Source organism: Bufo bufo, chromosome 5 (genome assembly GCF_905171765.1).
Source record: "Bufo bufo chromosome 5, aBufBuf1.1, whole genome shotgun sequence".
NCBI classification, from domain to species: domain Eukaryota; kingdom Metazoa; phylum Chordata; class Amphibia; order Anura; family Bufonidae; genus Bufo; species Bufo bufo.
The window spans coordinates 6730946-6748511 of NC_053393.1; the positions used below are offsets into that span (position 1 = coordinate 6730946).

A 17566-nucleotide genomic window follows, 5' to 3' on the forward strand; every position below is an offset into this window, starting at 1 on the left:
TGGTCCCCGAGCCACTTAGTTATCACTTTTGCCTTATGGCACGGTGCTCTATCGTGCTGGAAAATGCATTGTTCTTCACCAAACTGTTGTTGGATTGTTGGAAGAAGTTGCTGTTGGAGGGTGTTTTGGTACCATTCTTTATTCATGGCTGTGTTTTGGGGCAAAATTGTGAGTGAGCCCACTCCCTTGGATGAGAAGCAACCCCACACATGAATGGTCTCAGGATGCTTAACTGTTGGCAAGCCTTTTCTTCTCCGGACAAGCCTTTTTCCAGATGCCCCAAACAATCGGAAAGAGGCTTCATCGGAGAATATGACTTTCCCCCAGTCCTCAGCAGTCCATTCACCAGACTTTCTGCAGAAGATCAATCTGTCCCTGATGTTTTTTTTGGAGAGAAGTGGCTTCTTTGTTGCCCTTCTTGACACCAGGCCATCTTCCAAAAGTCTTCGCCTCAATGTGCGTGCAGATGCGCTCACACCTGCCTGCTGCCATTCCTGAGCAAGCTCTGCACGATCCTGCAGCTGAATCCTCTTTAGGAGACGGTCCTGGCACTTGCTGGACTTTCTTGGATGCCCTGAAGCCTTCTTAACAAGAATTGAACCTCTTTCCTTGAAGTTCTTGATGATCCTATAAATTGTTGATTGAGGTGCAATCTTAGTAGCCACAATATCCTTGCCTGTGAAGCCATTTTTATGCAACGCAATGATGGCTGCACGCGTTTCTTTGCAGGTCATCATGGTTAACAATGGAAGAACAATGATTTCAAGCATCACCCTCCTTTTAACATGTCAAGTCTGCCATTTTAACCCAATCAGCCTGACATAATGATCTCCAGCCTTGTGCTCGTCAACATTCTCACCTGAGTTAACAAGACGATTACTGAAATGATCTCAGCAGGTCCTTTAATGACAGCAATGAAATGCAGTGGAAAGGTTTTTTTGGGATTAAGTTAATTTTCATGGCAAAGAAGGACTATGCAATTCATCTGATCACTCTTCATAACATTCTGGAGTATATGCAAATTGCTATTATAAAAACTTAAGCAGCAACTTTTCCAATTTCCAATATTTATGTCATTCTCAAAACTTTTGGCCACGACTGTACATGACTCAGTCCACAGGATTGGGCTATTTGCAGACTACACCATAATGATTCTTTTTAACCCCTTCCCTGTCGGATGTGATGGCAGAATACAGCTCAGTGTCTTACTATAAAATGAATGTGAGTAAATCAAAGTTCGTACCCCTTAATATGGATGACACTTCCCATCCCCCCTACATGACTACTTCAAACCAATTATTTAACACCACTGAAAGATATTAACACTAAGCCGTCCTCCATAAAGACATATGGCTTTTCTTTGCTGAGTACAATCGCTTTAATTAAAATGGTGACATTTCCCCCGATTCTACATACATCCTGGAAAGTACCAATACATGTTCCATCTTAATACCAGAACTAAGAGCGACACTGTGTGAGGCCCAAAATATAGGTGACTTACCAGACTCAATGAAAGAAGCAATTATTACATTAATTCCAAAACAGGGTAAAGAACAACTAGACCCCGGTTCATATAGACCGATATCCGTGTTAAATACGGACGTTAAAATTATGGCAAAGGTTTTGGCCGGTAGGCTTTCTAAGGTGATTAAAGGTATAATCCATGAAGATCAGACAGGTCTTATACCCGGAAGAACAATATATTCGAATATAAGAAGGCTGTTCCTTAATATTGAATCTAATAAAATATAAACTGACGACAAAGCTATACTTTCACTGGATGCTCAAAAAGGCATTTGACTGTATCGAGTGGGAGTATTTATGGGCAGTTTTGAAAAGGGTTGGTATAGGGGAGGGATTTATAAGATGGGTCCAGCTTATATATTCCTACCCGAGGTCTAGGGTGATGGTGGATGGGAGCTTGTCCCTGCCTTTTGCCCTCTATAGGGGCACTAGGCAGGGATGCCCTCTCTCCCCATTACTATTTGCTATTGCAATAGAGCCCTCGGCATCTAAAATAAGAAATGATAAGGAGTTCGAAGGTTTTCAATATGAGGAAGGAAAAGAAAAATTATCTATGTATGCCGATGATGTTTTATTATTTATGCACAACACTGGGGACCAGTTTAATAGAGTAATAGATATAATAGATACTTTTTTTTATTTTTCTGGTTTAAACATTAATTGGGGGAAATCCTATATAATGTTATTAGGGAACGGGCAATTACAGAATGGCTTAAGGGTGCAGGTGCTTGAGAAACACGAGAGTTTTAAATATTTAGGTAGAAGAATATTTAGGTAGAAGAATATGAAAAATTAAATGTACTCCCCTTAAAGGGATTCTGTTACCTCCTTTTACGATTTTAAGCTAGCACCATCGCTATGTTGACTAAAGTAGCTTATTTCCAGGACTCTTCTTTTTACTTTATTTCGTTTAGTAGTTTTGATGTAAAAGCGATTTTTATGTTATGCTAATTAGGGTCCAAGGTGCCCAGAGGGGCGTCTTTCTCACTCTCCGGTGCCCAGTGACGCCCCCCTGCATTGCCCAAGAACGCCTCCTGATTAGGGATGAGCGAACCCGAACTGTATAGTTCGGGTTCGTACCGAATTTTGGGGTGTCCATGACACAGACCCGAACCCGAACATTTTCGTAAAAGTCCGGGTTCGGATTCGGTGTTCGGTGCTTTCTCGGCGCTTTCTGAAAGGCTGCAAAGCAGCCAATCAACAAGCGTCATACTACTTGCCCCAAGAGGCCATCACAGCCATGCCTACTATTGGCATGGCTGTGATTGGCCAGTGCAGCATGTGACCCAGCCTCTATTTAAGCTGGAGTCACGTAGCGCCGCACGTCACTCTGCTATGATCAGTGTAGGGAGAGGTTGCAGCTTCTGTTAGGGCGAGATTAGACAGTGATTAACTCTGCAAAAACACTTAATTCAGTGATCGATCTACAGCTGTGGATCATTGAACTGCTGCTATTTAATTGCTCACTGTTTTTAGGCTGCCCAGAGCGTTTTTATGTCACTTTTTTCTTGGGTGATCGGCGGCCATTTTGTGTCTTGTGGTGCGCCAGCACAAGCTGCCAGCAAGTCCATTTAACCATCAATAGTGTGGTTATTTTTTTGCTATATCCTACATCAGGGGCTTGGCTGTGCTTGCTATTTTATTGAGGGGTGAAATACAATTGGCCAAAATATCAGTACCCTAAATCTGGTGTTTCAGCTGAGGCTAGCCAATTGTAATACTGTCTGCTGTCTGCCGAAGCACAGTTTTTGTTCTGGGTTGAATACAATTCCCAACTTAGCAATCCCCTAAATATTTTTTTTCTGCTGTATCAGGCCAAGTTTAAATTGATCCATAAAATGGTATATTAGATTTAAGTTGCGGATAGTGTCATCCTCAATAACTTCACACGCTACCGTGCATTTCCAAGTTTAAATAATTCTGTCCGTAAATGTATACCTGTCACCCAGCGCCTAAATAATAGGCCTCAAATTTATATTCAGCTAAATCTGTGTTTATTGCTGAGGCTGGTCAATTCATTTAGTGTCCGCCAAAGCACAGTTTTTGTTCTGGGTTGAATACAATTACCAACTTAGCAATTCCCTAAATCAGTGGTTTCTGCTGTATCAGGCCAAGGTTAAATCGATCCATAAAAGGGTATATTAGATTGAAGGTGCGGATAGGGTCATCCTCAATAACTTCACACGCTACCGTGCATTTCCAAGTTTAAATAATTCTGTCCGTAAAACGCATACCTGTCGCCCAGCGCCTAAATACTAGGCCTAAAATGTATATTCAGCAAAATCTGTCGTTACTGCTGTGCCTGTATTAGTGTAATACGGTACCTAAATAGATAGCCAGATAGTGTTAGGTTCCTGTAAAAAAAGGAATTTGAATTCAATACATTGGGCCAAATAATATTTTTCTTATTGTTGTGAACGGTAACAATAAGGAAAACATCTAGTAAGGGACGCGGACGCGGACATGGTCGTGGTGGTGTTAGTGGACCCTCTGGTGCTGGGAGAGGACGTGGCCGTTCTGCCACAGCCACACGTCCTAGTGAACCAACTACCTCAGTTCCCAGTAGCCAGCAGAATTTACAGCGATATTTGGTGGGGCCCAATGGCAATCTAAGGATGGTAAGGCCTGAGCAGGTACAGGCATTAGTCAATTGGGTGGCCGACAGTGGATCCAGCACGTTCACATTATCTCCCACCCAGTCTTCTGCAGAAAGCGCACAGATGGCGCATGAAAACCAAGCCCATCAGTCTGTCACATCACCCCCATGCATATCAGGGAAACTGTCTGAGCCTCAAGTTATGCAGCAGTCTCTTATGCTGTTTGAAGACTCTGCTGCCAGGGTTTCCCAAGGGCATCCACCTAGCCCTTCCCCAGGGGTGGAAGAGATAGAATGCACTAACGCACAACCACTTATGTTTCCTAATGATGAGGACATGGGAATACCACCTCAGCACGTCTCTGATGATAACGAAACACAGGTGCCAACTGCTGCGTCTTTCTGCAGTGTGCAGACTGAACAGGAGGTCAGGGAGGAAGACTGGGTGGAAGACGATGCAGGGGACGATGAGGTCCTAGACCCCACATGGAATGAAGGTCGTGCCACTGACTTTCAGAATTCGGAGGAAGAGGCAGTGGTGAGACCGAGCTAACAGCGTAGCAAAAGAGGAAGCAGTGGGCAAAAGCAGAACACCCGCCGCCAAGAGAGTCCGTCTGCTATTGGCCACCGCCATCTGACCCAGCACCCCAAAGGCAGCTTCAAGGAGTTCCCTGGCGTGGCAGTTCTTCAAACAATGTGCTGACGACAAGACCTGAGTGGTTTGCACGCTGTGCCATCAGAGCCTGAAGCGAGGCATTAACGTTCTGAACCTTAACACAACCTGCATGACCAGGCACCAGCATGCAAAGCATGAACTGCAGTGGAGTAAACACCTTAAAAACAAGGAACTCACTCAGGCTCCCCCTGCTACCTCTTCTGCTGCTGCTGCCTCGGCCTCTTCCACCGCCTCTGGAGGAACATTGGCACCTGCCGCCCAGCAAACAGAGGATGTACCACCAACACCACCACCTCCGTCACCAAGCATCTCAACCATGTCACACGGCAGCGTTCAGCTCTCCATCTCACAAACATTTGAGAGAAAGCGTAAATTCCCACCTAGCCACCCTCGATCCCTGGCCCTGAATGCCAGAATTTCTAAACTACTGGCCTATGAAATGCTGTCATTTAGGCTGGTGGACACACACAGCTTCAAACAGCTCATGTCGCTTGCTGTCCCACAGTATGTTGTCCCCAGCCGGCACTACTTCTCCAAGAGAGCCGTGCCTTCCCTGCACAACCAAGTGTCCGATAAAATCAAGTGTGCACTGCGCAACGCCATCTGTGGCAAGGTCCACCTAACCACAGATACGTGGACCAGTACGCACGGCCAGGGACGCTATATCTCCCTAACTGCACACTGGGTAAATGTAGTGGCGGCTGGGCCCCAGGCGGAGAGCTGTTTGGCGCACGTCCTTCCGCCGCCAAGGATCGCAGGGCATCATTCTTTGCCTCCTGTCTCCTCCTCCTCCTACTCAGCTTCCTCCTCCTCTTCTTCCACCTGCTCATCCAGTCAGCCACACACCTTCACCACCAACTTCAGCACAGCCCGGGGTAAACGTCAGCAGGCCATTCTAAAACTCATATGTTTGGGGGACAGGCCCCACACCGCACAGGAGTTGTGGCGGGGTATAGAACAACAGACCGACGAGTGGTTGCTGCCGGTGAGCCTCAAGCCCGGCCTGGTGGTGTGCGATAATGGGCGAAAACTCGTTGCAGCTCTGGGACTAGCCGGTTTGACGCACATCCCTTGCCTGGCGCATGTGCTGAATTTGGTGGTGCAGAAGTTCATTCACAACTACCCCGACATGTCAGAGCTGCTGCATAAAGTGCGGGCCGTCTGTGCGCGCTTCCGGCGTTCACACCCTGCCGCTGCTCGCCTGTCTGCGATACAGCGTAACTTCGGCCTTCCCGCTCACCGCCTCATATGCGACGTGCCCACCAGGTGGAACTCCACCTTGCACATGCTGGACAGACTGTGCGAGCAGCAGCAGGCCACAGTGGAGTTTCAGCTGCAGCACGCACGGGTCAGTCGCACTGCGGATCAGACACACTTTACCACCAATGACTGGGCCTCCATGCGAGACCTGTGTGCCCTGTTGCGCTGTTTCGAGTACTCCACCAACATGGCCAGTGGCGATGACGCCGTAATCAGCGTTACAATACCACTTCTATGTTTCCTTGAGAAAACACTTAGGGCGATGATGGAAGAGGAGGTGGCCCAGGAGGAGGAGGAAGAGGAGGAAGAGGGGTCATTTTTAGCACTTTCAGGCCAGTCTCTTCGAAGTGACTCAGAGGGAGGTTTTTTGCAACAGCAGAGGCCAGGTACAAATGTGGCCAGACAGGGCCCAATACTGGAGGACGAGGAGGACGAGAATGAGGAGGAGGTGGAGGAGGATGAGGATGAAGCATGTTCACAGTGGGGTGGCACCCAAAGCAGCTTGGGCCCATCACTGGTGCATAGCTGGGGGGAAACACAGGACGATGACGATACGCCTCCCACAGAGGACAGCTTGTCCTTACCTCTGGGCAGCCTGGCACACATGAGCGACTACATGCTGCAGTGCCTGCACAACGACAGCAGAGTTGCCCACATTTTAACGTGTGCGGACTACTGGGTTGCCACCCTGCTGGATCCACGGTACAAAGACAATGTGCCCACCTTACTCCCTGCACTGGAGCGTGATAGGAAGATGCGCGAGTACAAGCGCACGTTGGTAGACGCGCTACTGAGAGCATTCCCAAATGTCACAGGGGAACAAGTGGAAGCCCAAGGCGTAGGCAGAGGAGGAGCAAGAGGTCGCCAACGCAGCTGTGTCACGGCCAGCTCCTCTGAGGGCAGGGTTAGCATGGCAGAGATGTGGAAAAGTTTTGTCAACACGCCACAGCTAACTGCACCACCACCTGATACGGAACGTGTTAGCAGGAGGCAACATTTCACTAACATGGTGGAACAGTACGTGTGCACACCCCTCCACGTACTGACTGATGGTTCGGCCCCATTCAACTTCTGGGTCTCCAAATTGTCCACGTGGCCAGAGCTAGCCTTTTATGCCTTGGAGGTGCTGGTTTGCCCGGCGGCCAGCGTTTTGTCTGAACGTGTATTCAGCACGGCAGGGGGCGTCATTACAGACAAACGCAGCCGCCTGTCTACAGCCAATGTGGACAAGCTGACGTTCATAAAAATGAACCAGGCATGGATCCCACAGGACCTGTCCATCCCTTGTGCAGATTAGACATTAACTACCTCCCCTTAACCATATATTATTCTACTCCAGGGCACTTCCTCATTCAATCCTATTTTTATTTTCATTTTACCATTATATTGCGGGGCAACCCAAAGTTGAATGAACCTCTCCTCTGTCTGGGTGCCGGGGCCTAAAAATATGTGACAGTGGCCTGTTCCAGTGGTGGGTGACGTGAAGCCTGATTCTCTGCTATGACATGAAGCCTGAATCTCTGTGTAATGACCGGCGTCACGCACAGGGAGGGAAAAGGGAAAGCCCTGCCCAAGGGAGAGTTAAAGGTGGTGACCCCTGACTCACCTTGCGGCTGGCACCTGACTGCCCTGACGTCCCTAGACGGGTTCCTCACCCGTGCGGCGATCACGTGCCTAAACCCTGGCTTTCCCTAAGATGAGCCCTAGATAGTGAACGGGCCGGTGGGATCACTAGTCCGCACCACTGTCACTAAGAGGGAAACACCAGGGAGAGGACAGACAATACAGAAGAACACATACACCCAGGTGGGCGACCACAGCAGACTACAAAGGTTCAACAGGGATCCGGAGGGTAACGTTCTGGACCAACAACCAGAGAACGCAGCAACACAGCTCCAGAGGGTCAGAATAGAAGTCCAGGCAGGAACCTCTATATCTGGCAACCAGAGAAGTGTGAGAGGGGAATATAAGGAGGTTGGGAGTTCTGGACAAGGAACAGCTGAGGAGAAGGAGCTACGGATCCCTGAGTGAGCCAAAAAGGGTTGAAAAGCAAACCCAGCAAGCTACCATAAGGAAACAGCCCTATCTTACATAGAGCGTGCAGCCAACCGCTGCGACTTCCTGACCCCGGGTATAACGGAGTCAGGCGTGGTTCTCGATACCCTCGTGACAGTACCTCCCTCTCTACGAGGGGCCTCCGGACACTCAGGACCAGGTCTCTCAGGATGAGAGGCATGAAAAGCCCGAACTAGCCTGTCGGCGTTTACCTCAGACGCAGGAACCCACATTCTTTCCTCGTGACCGTAACCTCTCCAATGCACCAGATATTAAAGAGAGCGGCGGACCCGACGAGAATTAACAATTTTGGATATCTGAAACTCTAGATTACCATCCACAACAACAGGAGGGGGTGGCAGCGGTGACGGTTCTAGAGGTGGAACATATTTTTTGAGTAACGACTTATGAAAGACGTTATGGATTTTAAAAGTCTGAGGTAGCTCCAGGCTAAAAGCCACGGGGTTGATGATGGCTACAATTTTGTAAGGACCAATAAACCTAGGACCCAGTTTCCAAGAGGGAACCTTCAATTTAATATTCCTAGTAGACAACCACACATAGTCATTCACTCCTAGGTCCGGACCTGGCGACCGTCTCTTATCAGCCATGCATTTGTATTTACCTCCCATATTTTTCAAGTTAGCTTGCACCTTCTGCCATACCGATGAAAGAGATGACGAAAACCGTTCCTCTTCGGGAACCCCAGAAGACCCCCCCTCTTTAAAAGTACAGAATTGGGGATGAAAACCATATGCACCAAGAAATGGTGACTTGCCAGTGGATTCCTGACGACGATTATTTATGGCAAACTCGGCTAACGGTAAATATGATGACCACACCTCTTGGTTTTCAGACACAAAACATCTTAGATATGTCTCAAGGTTTTGGTTGGTACGCTCAGTCTGTCCATTCGACTGAGGATGGAAAGCTGAGGAAAAGGACAAGTGTACCCCCAAACGGGAACAAAAAGCTTTCCAAAATTTAGAAATAAACTGGGTACCCCGATCCGAAACAACATTGGAAGGGACCCCGTGAAGCTTCACGATTTCACTGACGAATACCTGAGCAAGAGTCTTAGCATTAGGTAGTGCGGGTAACGCAATGAAGTGTACCATTTTGCTAAACCTGTCCACTACTACCAAAATAACTGTTTTACCCGCAGACAAAGGTAAGTCAGTGATAAAATCCATTGACAGATGTGTCCATGATCTATAGGGAATGACGAGTGGTAATAGAGACCCTGCAGGACGTGTATGCGAAACTTTTGCGCGCGCGCAGGTAGAACAAGAAGACACAAAATCCAATACATCCTGACGCAACCTTGGCCACCAAAAACGACGAGACAATAGCTCCAAGGTTGCTTTACTACCCGGGTGCCCAGCAAGTGCCGAATTATGATGTTCCTTTAATAATTCGAAACGCAGGTTCAACGGTACAAACAGTTTCTCTGAGGGGCAAGAGACCGGGGCGTCCCCCTGGGCCTCTAACACCTTCCCCTCCAGAGCAGAGTGTACCGCAGAAACAACCACTCCTCTTTGAAGAATGGGTACCGGATCACTCACATTACCCCATCCAGGGAAACAACGAGATAGTGCATCAGCCTTGGTGTTCTTTGCCCCAGGACGATAGGTAATAACAAAGTTAAACCTGGTAAAAAATAGCGACCACCTAGCTTGTCTAGGGGTGAGACGCTTAGCTGATTCGAGGCACAGAAGATTTTTGTGGTCCGTAATCACAGTGACGGGGTGGACTGCCCCCTCTAAAAAGTGACGCCATTCTTCAAACGCTAGTTTAATAGCTAATAGTTCCCTATTGCCAATATCGTAGTTCTTTTCTGCTGCAGATAGTTTTTTAGAAAAGAAAGCACAAGGACGCCATTTGCCAGGAGACGGACCCTGAGACAGCACCGCCCCACTCCCACCTCTGACGCATCGACTTCAACAATAAAAGGCTGAGAGACATCAGGTTGGACCAGTACAGGTGCCGAGGTAAACCTCTCTTTTAGAGAGGAAAAAGCAACTTTAGAGGCGTCAGACCATTTAGAAAAATCAGTCCCCTTCCTAGTCATGTCAGTAAGGGGTTTTACAATAACTGAATAATTTTTTATAAATTTCCTATAGAAATTTGCGAAGCCCAAGAACCGTTGTAGTGCTTTGAGGTTCTCAGGAAGATCCCAATCTAAAATTGCCTGGACCTTCCTAGGATCCATACGGAAACCTGAAGCGGACAAAAAATAACCTAGGAACTGTAATTCCTGAACGGCGAAGACACATTTTTCAATTTTAGCATATAATTTATTCGTCCGTAGGACCTGCAGTACTTGTCTGACATGCACCTCATGTGTTTTCAGATCAGACGAATAAATTAAAATATCATCTAGGTATATCACCACAAACCTGCCGATTAGATGACTAAAAATGTCATTAACGAAATGTTGAAAGACGGCAGGAGCATTGGTCAGACCGAAAGGCATAACTAGATTTTCATAATGCCCCTCAGGCGTTAAAAGCTGTCTTCCACTCATCCCCCTCCTTAATACGAATCAGATTGTAGGCCCCCCTAAGATCAAGTTTGGAGAACCACCTAGCACCCGCAATCTGGTTAAACAGGTCAGGAATGAGAGGAAGAGGGTATGGGTCTCGGATGGTTATCCGATTTAATTCGCGAAAATCTAAGCAAGGACGCAGGCCCCCATCTTTCTTTTTAACGAAGAAAAACCCTGCAGCCACGGGTGAAGAAGAGGGTCTGATGTGTCCCTTAGCCAAGCTCTCGGAGATATAATCTTTCATGGCTTGTCTCTCTGGACCCGAAAGATTATATAACCTGGTCTTGGGTAATTTTGCGCCGGGAACAAGGTTAACCGGGCAATCATAAGGACGATGAGGTGGTAACTTCTGACAACCCTTTTCAGAAAAAACATCCTCAAAATCCGAAATAAATGTAGGTAGGGAAGCTATGGAGGCGACTAAGCAATTGCTATTTAAGCAATTTTCTCTGCACTGCTCACTCCACTCCGATATCTCCCTGGCCTGCCAATCCACCACTGGATTGTGCGCTACCAACCAGGGAAGGCCCAGCACTACCGGAGTGGGAAGCCCTTCCGGAACATAACCTGAAAGCATCTCGTTATGGTGGTCCCCTACCCGAAGGTGTAAATTATGAACAATGTGGGTGAGGTTTCTCTGAGACAGAGGAGCAGAATCAATAGCGAATATGGGAATAGGTCTCTGTAGCGTACAGAGAGACAAACCCATAGTGCGGGCAAAATGGGCATCTATCAAATTTACCCCTGCTCCACTGTCTAGAAAGAAAGAAATAGTCTCCGTCTTAACACCAAAAACAATAACCGCTGGCAACACAAATTGCGATGTTCGTATGGAGGAAACGTATACCCCCCGGCTGACATCCTCCACACAGCCTGGGGTTAGTAGTTTTCCGACGGTCTTTTGTTTCTGAGGAAAGAAGGACAGACATTAATTAAATGACCCCTCTCCCCACAAAAAAAACAAACCCCACGCCTACGGCGAGCCTCAGGAGGATGGACCTGACGAGTAGTTCCTCCTAGCTGCATAGGCTCGTCTAAGTCCGTACAGACTAACTGCTGCTTGGGAGGGGTTAAAATGGCTCCGTTTTTTTCAACCTGTCCCTAAGGCGTCTATCTATTCGGATAGAAAGGGACATAACCGCATCAAGGGAAAAGGGGGTCTCATATAATGCAAGCGCATCCTTAACCCTTTCGGATAACCCAGAGCAGAACTGACTCCTGAGAGCCGGGTCGTTCCATTGGGTATCCGTAGCCCACCTACGGAATTCAGAGCAATACTCCTCTACCGGCCGCTCTCCTTGTAAGAGTCTACGTAATCTTGATTCAGCCAGTGCGACTCGGTCAGGGTCGTCATATATGAGACCCAAGGCCCCGAAAAACTCATCCACTGACCGAAGAGCCTGGGAATCAGTAGGTAAAGAGAACGCCCAGGACTGCGGATCCCCCTGCAGCAGGGAAATAACAACCCCCACCCGCTGTTCTTCATTACCAGAGGAGTAAGGGCACAGTTTAAAATATAATTTACAGGCCTCACGGAATGTCAAAAACTTGTCCCTTCCCCCAGAAAATCTGTCAGGGAGAGGGACCTTGGGTTCCGCAACAACCTGGTTACCAGTAGCAACCGCTGGGCTTGCAGTCAGTTGTAATTGCTGCTGTTGCTGGAGGACCGACGCCTTCAATCCTGCCACCTCACAAGACAGGCCATGAAATTGTTTGGACAGAGCAGCAATTGGATCCATACTGGATTCTAAGTAGGTAAAAAAATATATATATTTTTTTTTACCTACACAAAATAAGGGCCAGATATAATGTAATGACCGGCGTCACGCACAGGGAGGAAAACAGGGAAAGCCCTGCCCAAGGGAGAGGGAAAGGTGGTGACCCCTAACTCACCTTGCGGCTGGCACCTGACTGCCCTGACGTCCCTAGACGGGTTCCTCACCCGTGCGGCGATCACGTGCCTAAACCCTGGCTTTCCCTAATATGAGCCCTGGATAGTGAACAGGCCGGTGGGATCGCTAGTCCACACCACTATCACTAAGAGGGAAACACCAGGGAGAGGACAGACAATACAGACAAACACATACACCCAGGTGGGCGACCACAATAAACCAAAAAGGTCCAACAGGGATCTGGAGGGTAGCGTACTGGACCAACTACCAGCGAACGCAGCAACACAGCTCCAGAAGGTCAGAATAGATGTCCAGGCAGGAAGCTCTATCTCTGGCAACCAGAGAAGTGTGAGAGAGAAATATAAGGAGGTCTGGGAGTGCTGGACAAGGAACAGCTGAGGAGAAGGAGCTACGGATCCCTGAGTGAGCCAAAAGGGTTTGCAAAGCAAACCCAGAAAGCTACAATAAGGAAAACAGCCCTATCTTACATAGAGCGTGCAGCCAACCGCTGCGACTTCCTGACCCCGAGTATAACGGAGTCAGGCGTGGTTCTCGATACCTCGTGACACTGCTGGACTTGTGATTTCAGGGAGAGCATAGGAGAGAATCTAACTCAGCAATCTACAGACAAATAGTTGTGTGGGTGCAGGGCACTATCGTTTTACCCTGCCCTGAGCTCATTGACCAAAAAATACTAACTTTTAGAATTCTGTTAGTTAGTTGGGCGGCGGCGGCGGCCATATTATGCAAGCTCAGTGCACCAGCACTGCATCTGAGCTTTTGGGACATTGCAAATCACCATTTTTTGGGGGCAAACTACAACATCTGTATTAGTCAGTGTGCAATTTAAGGTAGAAATACACCCATCATTTTCTGGGGTTTGAAAAACACACTCTTTTGACAAAAACCACTATTTTTAGGCCTTGCAGCATCAGCACGTGTGAAATTACAGGCTTATATACTGCTGTCAAATTCAGTTTTTAAACAAACACTCATTTGGGCACAAAAAATTTAGTTGGCAGCCTTTGATGCAGATGTCATTGTGAGATACACCCTTAATACATTTGGGTTACATTCAGAGATTTTAAATACCGCCATTTGGTGCACCGATATTGAATTCAGGCCTACACTGGTTCAGGCCCTGTGAGATACCCCCTCTACATACAGGGGTTTGAATTAGGCATTTGAAATACAGCCTTTTGAAATACAGCCATTTTGTGCAAAGATATATTTACTTCAGGCCTACAGAGGTTCAGGCCCTCTGAGACACCACCTCTACATACAGGGGTTTGAATTAGGCATTTGAAATACAGCCATTTCAAATAGAGCCATTTTGTGCAAAGAAATCTTTAATTGAGGCCTAGTCTGGTTCAGGCCGTGTGAGATACACCCTTTACATACTGTCGTTCTTTTCTACTATTAATTAAACACCCATTTAGAGCAAGATCCTAAATTCAAAAAATATGAGGAGAGCGTCAAATAAGGGACGTGGCCCCGGTCGTGGTGCTGCTGGTGAAGCTCCTGTTGCAGGGAGAGGACGTGGTTGATCTGTGCCAGCTACACGCACAAGTGAAACCCCTTCCTCAGGTGCGAGTGCAGTATGCAGCTCTGCAGGGTGAGCGATGGTGAGGTCACAGGGGTAGTTACTAACCAAGGGTGTCTTTTGTACTCACAGTTTTTATATACCCTAGGCAGGTGTACAGCAGTGATGGAGAGGCTGGCACATGGATCCTCTGGGGCACACTCTGTGTATAGGGACCAGGCCGGATGGTAGGTGAGGTGCCCTCGGTGTTGCAGGTTTAATGTGCCTGTGGCAAGATCCCTTTAAGTTCGTGACGCCAGTGCCGGTAACGGTGGCACACCGATTTATTGGAGTAATAAGTGAGGAACACAAGTTGCAGTGAACCAAAACTTCTGTTTACTGAAACAGTTCAACTATTTACAGTCTTTGGGCAGTTCCACATGTAAAATATCAGTAACAGGCAGGCTTTATATAAAACGGCAGGCAAACTCCTTGCAAGATACTCAGAGGGAATAAACACTTACAGATCAGGCTGCACTTTTCCTCAGATCCTGTCTGTCTTTCTCCAAGGCCCGTATACCCTATTGCTGGCTTTATCCTTGGGTAAAGAAACCTTCCTCTGGTATATGTCTCCTTGCTGTATATATATATCCTTTTGCCCTTCAGCTCTCTGGCTGGAATAAACTTGGCTCTGCACTGTACTTTCACAGGAACTGGGATTTTCTCAGGAGGCAAAACTCTTCCCCTGGATGCAACTTCTGAGCTTCTTTTGCTCAGGAACCACAGGCAGGCTAGACTGCACTCACTAGCCTCCTGGACTATTCTGCACTAACTCTTTCCTGTCTGGGCCTAACTATATATACTAGGGGGTTCCCTAGCTCTCTCTACAGCTTGGGAGGAGAAACTACACCCCTAACAGGCCTGGTACACAGGAATTAACAAGGCATTATAATGCAATACAAAATACTATTCTCCCACAGGAGGTGGGAGCAACATAACCCTTAGTAGTGCCCACCTTTACGTAGTGGGACACTACATATCCCATTGCTTTGAGGTTGCCCGTCCTCGGCGCAACACAGGGGGACCGCCCAGCTGGAGACTGTGACCTGAAAGACAAAAATGCAAAGCATTCACATAAATCTACATTTGCAATGAAAATATCAGGCAGCTCCGCTGGCAAAAGAACAAGTGCGGTGGTTGGGCCCACAAAATAGTATTGGCAGGCAATTGCAGAATAAATGGGCCTGTCACTGGTATAGGCTCCGCAAGCCTGGGGGTTAATGCCGCAGGAGGGTCCATAGGTCTGGGTGGCGCCGGCTTCAGGCGACGAACCCGACTCCTGGTATAACAGAGTCTTTCTGGTACCGCAACGGTGGGCACAGCGCTGGTAGTCGCCAAACTGGCGGCAACGGGAATTTCTACTGCAGGCTCGGGGACATCAGAGTTCGTTGGGGGATCATTAGTGCCCGGTGCCACTCGGGACGCTACACGTTGGCGCAGGCCATGAAGATGGATCTCTAACCTGGCAATCTGATCCTCCAGTCTCTTGGGCGATGTTCCGCTGCAGGGAATCGGCACAGTCGCAGCAGGCTCAGGCGCGGGGTCGCAACTTTTCTCTCGCCGCAGGGCATCAAGGGCTTCCTGGAATTTTTCACATTCTCCAGCTCCGCCTGAGTCTTCTCCCTGCGGGAAAACTCAGGTGAGGGATAAGGGCTCACCCATTTTTCCAGCACTGTGGGCTGCCAAAAGATATTGGGGCCGGTAAAGGAACCCCTCTCCTGGAACGTATTATGGGCAGGTTCCACAGGTTTCTCTTGTTCGTATCCCGGACTGGTGGGCTCTTCAGGTTCTTCCCAGTCTTCGGGTCCCGGCTTGGGACGGGCTACGGCCATGGCATACGGACCTCTCAGGCCCTCAGCGGGGGTGAACTCCACCTCTTCTCCTTCGCGGAGGTTGTGTAAATGTTCGGGGAGGTAGCTTCACTTTACAGACCTCCGGTTCACAAACAGGTCTCGGCCTGTGGAGTAGTCTTTAATAAATCCGAACCCCCGATTTTTATCAAACGCCACTACTACCCCTGTTCTCCTCTACAAACGGGGCTGAGTATTCTCATGACGCTCATAGACAGTTTTTGCGAGTTCTTCAAAATAGATTTTCTTTTGGGTAGTCTTTTGAATTGCCGCGGCGCGTACCTCGGCCATTAGCACAGGCCATTGCGCATTAGGCTGGGTAAATCCACTCCACGAGCCAGGGCACGGCTCAGACTGCGACCGCTGTGGAAAGCAAGGTGGCCCCTCCGGTCTCGGAGTATAGGCGGGTGGTGCTTCTCCTTCCTCAATCATCGCAGGCTTTGCAATCCTGACGGTAGGTGAAGCCATTCTATTAGAGGAATCCTCTCTCTCCAACATGCTCTACCCTTCTCTGATGAGCGACAGGTCGGCTCGCAGTACTTCGTCCAAGACCTCCAACTGCTCCGGGAGGCCGCCCCCTAGGTACTCCAACATGGAGGAGGTGGAGTCCATATTGGTAGACATGCAAATTACAGGCGGTGGCGCAAAAATACAGTCCTTCCCGCTCTCTCAGCAGAAGGCGCCAATTCTTACCGCCAACAAAACACAGCGATGGCGCAGCAATAATTACAGTCAGCTTAAGCGGCCATCTTTAAGCATAAGGTGTGCTGTTCTTGTCAAATTGAATTTCTGCACTGTATTATTTCTTGTTTTACCTATGTTGTTTAAGACTATTGTTCTCTGCTGCCATCTGCTGGCCGGAATTTGTATGCTGCACGCTTCGTTCGTTGTCTATAAAGTTTTATCTCTGGGCGTGGTTTAGCAGCCTTGGGCCTGGTCACTTCCTGTAGCTTTTTTCAGTGCTGCATCCTTTGTGACTGGAGACACACACCTCGGCTTGTGAAGGCATCAGTTTTTGACCAGCAGTTGCCTCAGCAGTAGCCTCAGCAGTTAGCCTCAGGAAAGACATCCACATGACAGCATCTACTGCATTCCTGTATTCCATCACCGTATGTCACTGCTCTGGATCAAATAAACCCACGTTTGATTGCATCCTCGTGTCTACGTCTGGATCCATCTAACCTGAGCATCTGCCGGTCCGGTCTGCTCCACTGCTTGGATACGAAGGTAGGACAGTCACAAAGCCATTATCAGTTACACCTTCATTCGCCTTCATGTGGGGACAGAACAGTCAAAAACTGCCTTAAAGCCTTATACCCCAGTCAATATCCGTCTGAATGTCCAATGCCGGCTGCAGGTTCCCTCAGAGCCCAGGGCCACACTCAGGAACCTCCCCTGCAACAGGCCCACTCGCAGCAAATCTGCCCGGCAACAGTGCACGTCCCATAAGCCTAAGGGGAAGCACGGCGTGTCCGCAGTAGATATACTCTCGCCTGGAAGTCCTCCACTACTCGCCAAGCCACTTTCTACATCCTATATTAACCCTTGCTCGCATGATATAAGAACTGTTCACGCACGCGGGG

The 17566-nt window shown here is 48.4% G+C and overlaps 1 long non-coding RNA gene across 1 annotated transcript; it reads left to right on the forward strand.

Moving 5' to 3' along the window:
* The first annotated feature begins 781 nt into the window (after positions 1-781).
* On the forward strand, positions 782-15127 carry LOC121001600. Its single transcript, XR_005779096.1, has 3 exons — positions 782-792; positions 5302-5304; positions 15017-15127. It is a non-coding gene; the product is annotated as an uncharacterized LOC121001600 (long non-coding RNA).
* Positions 15128-17566: the final 2439 nt, after the last annotated feature.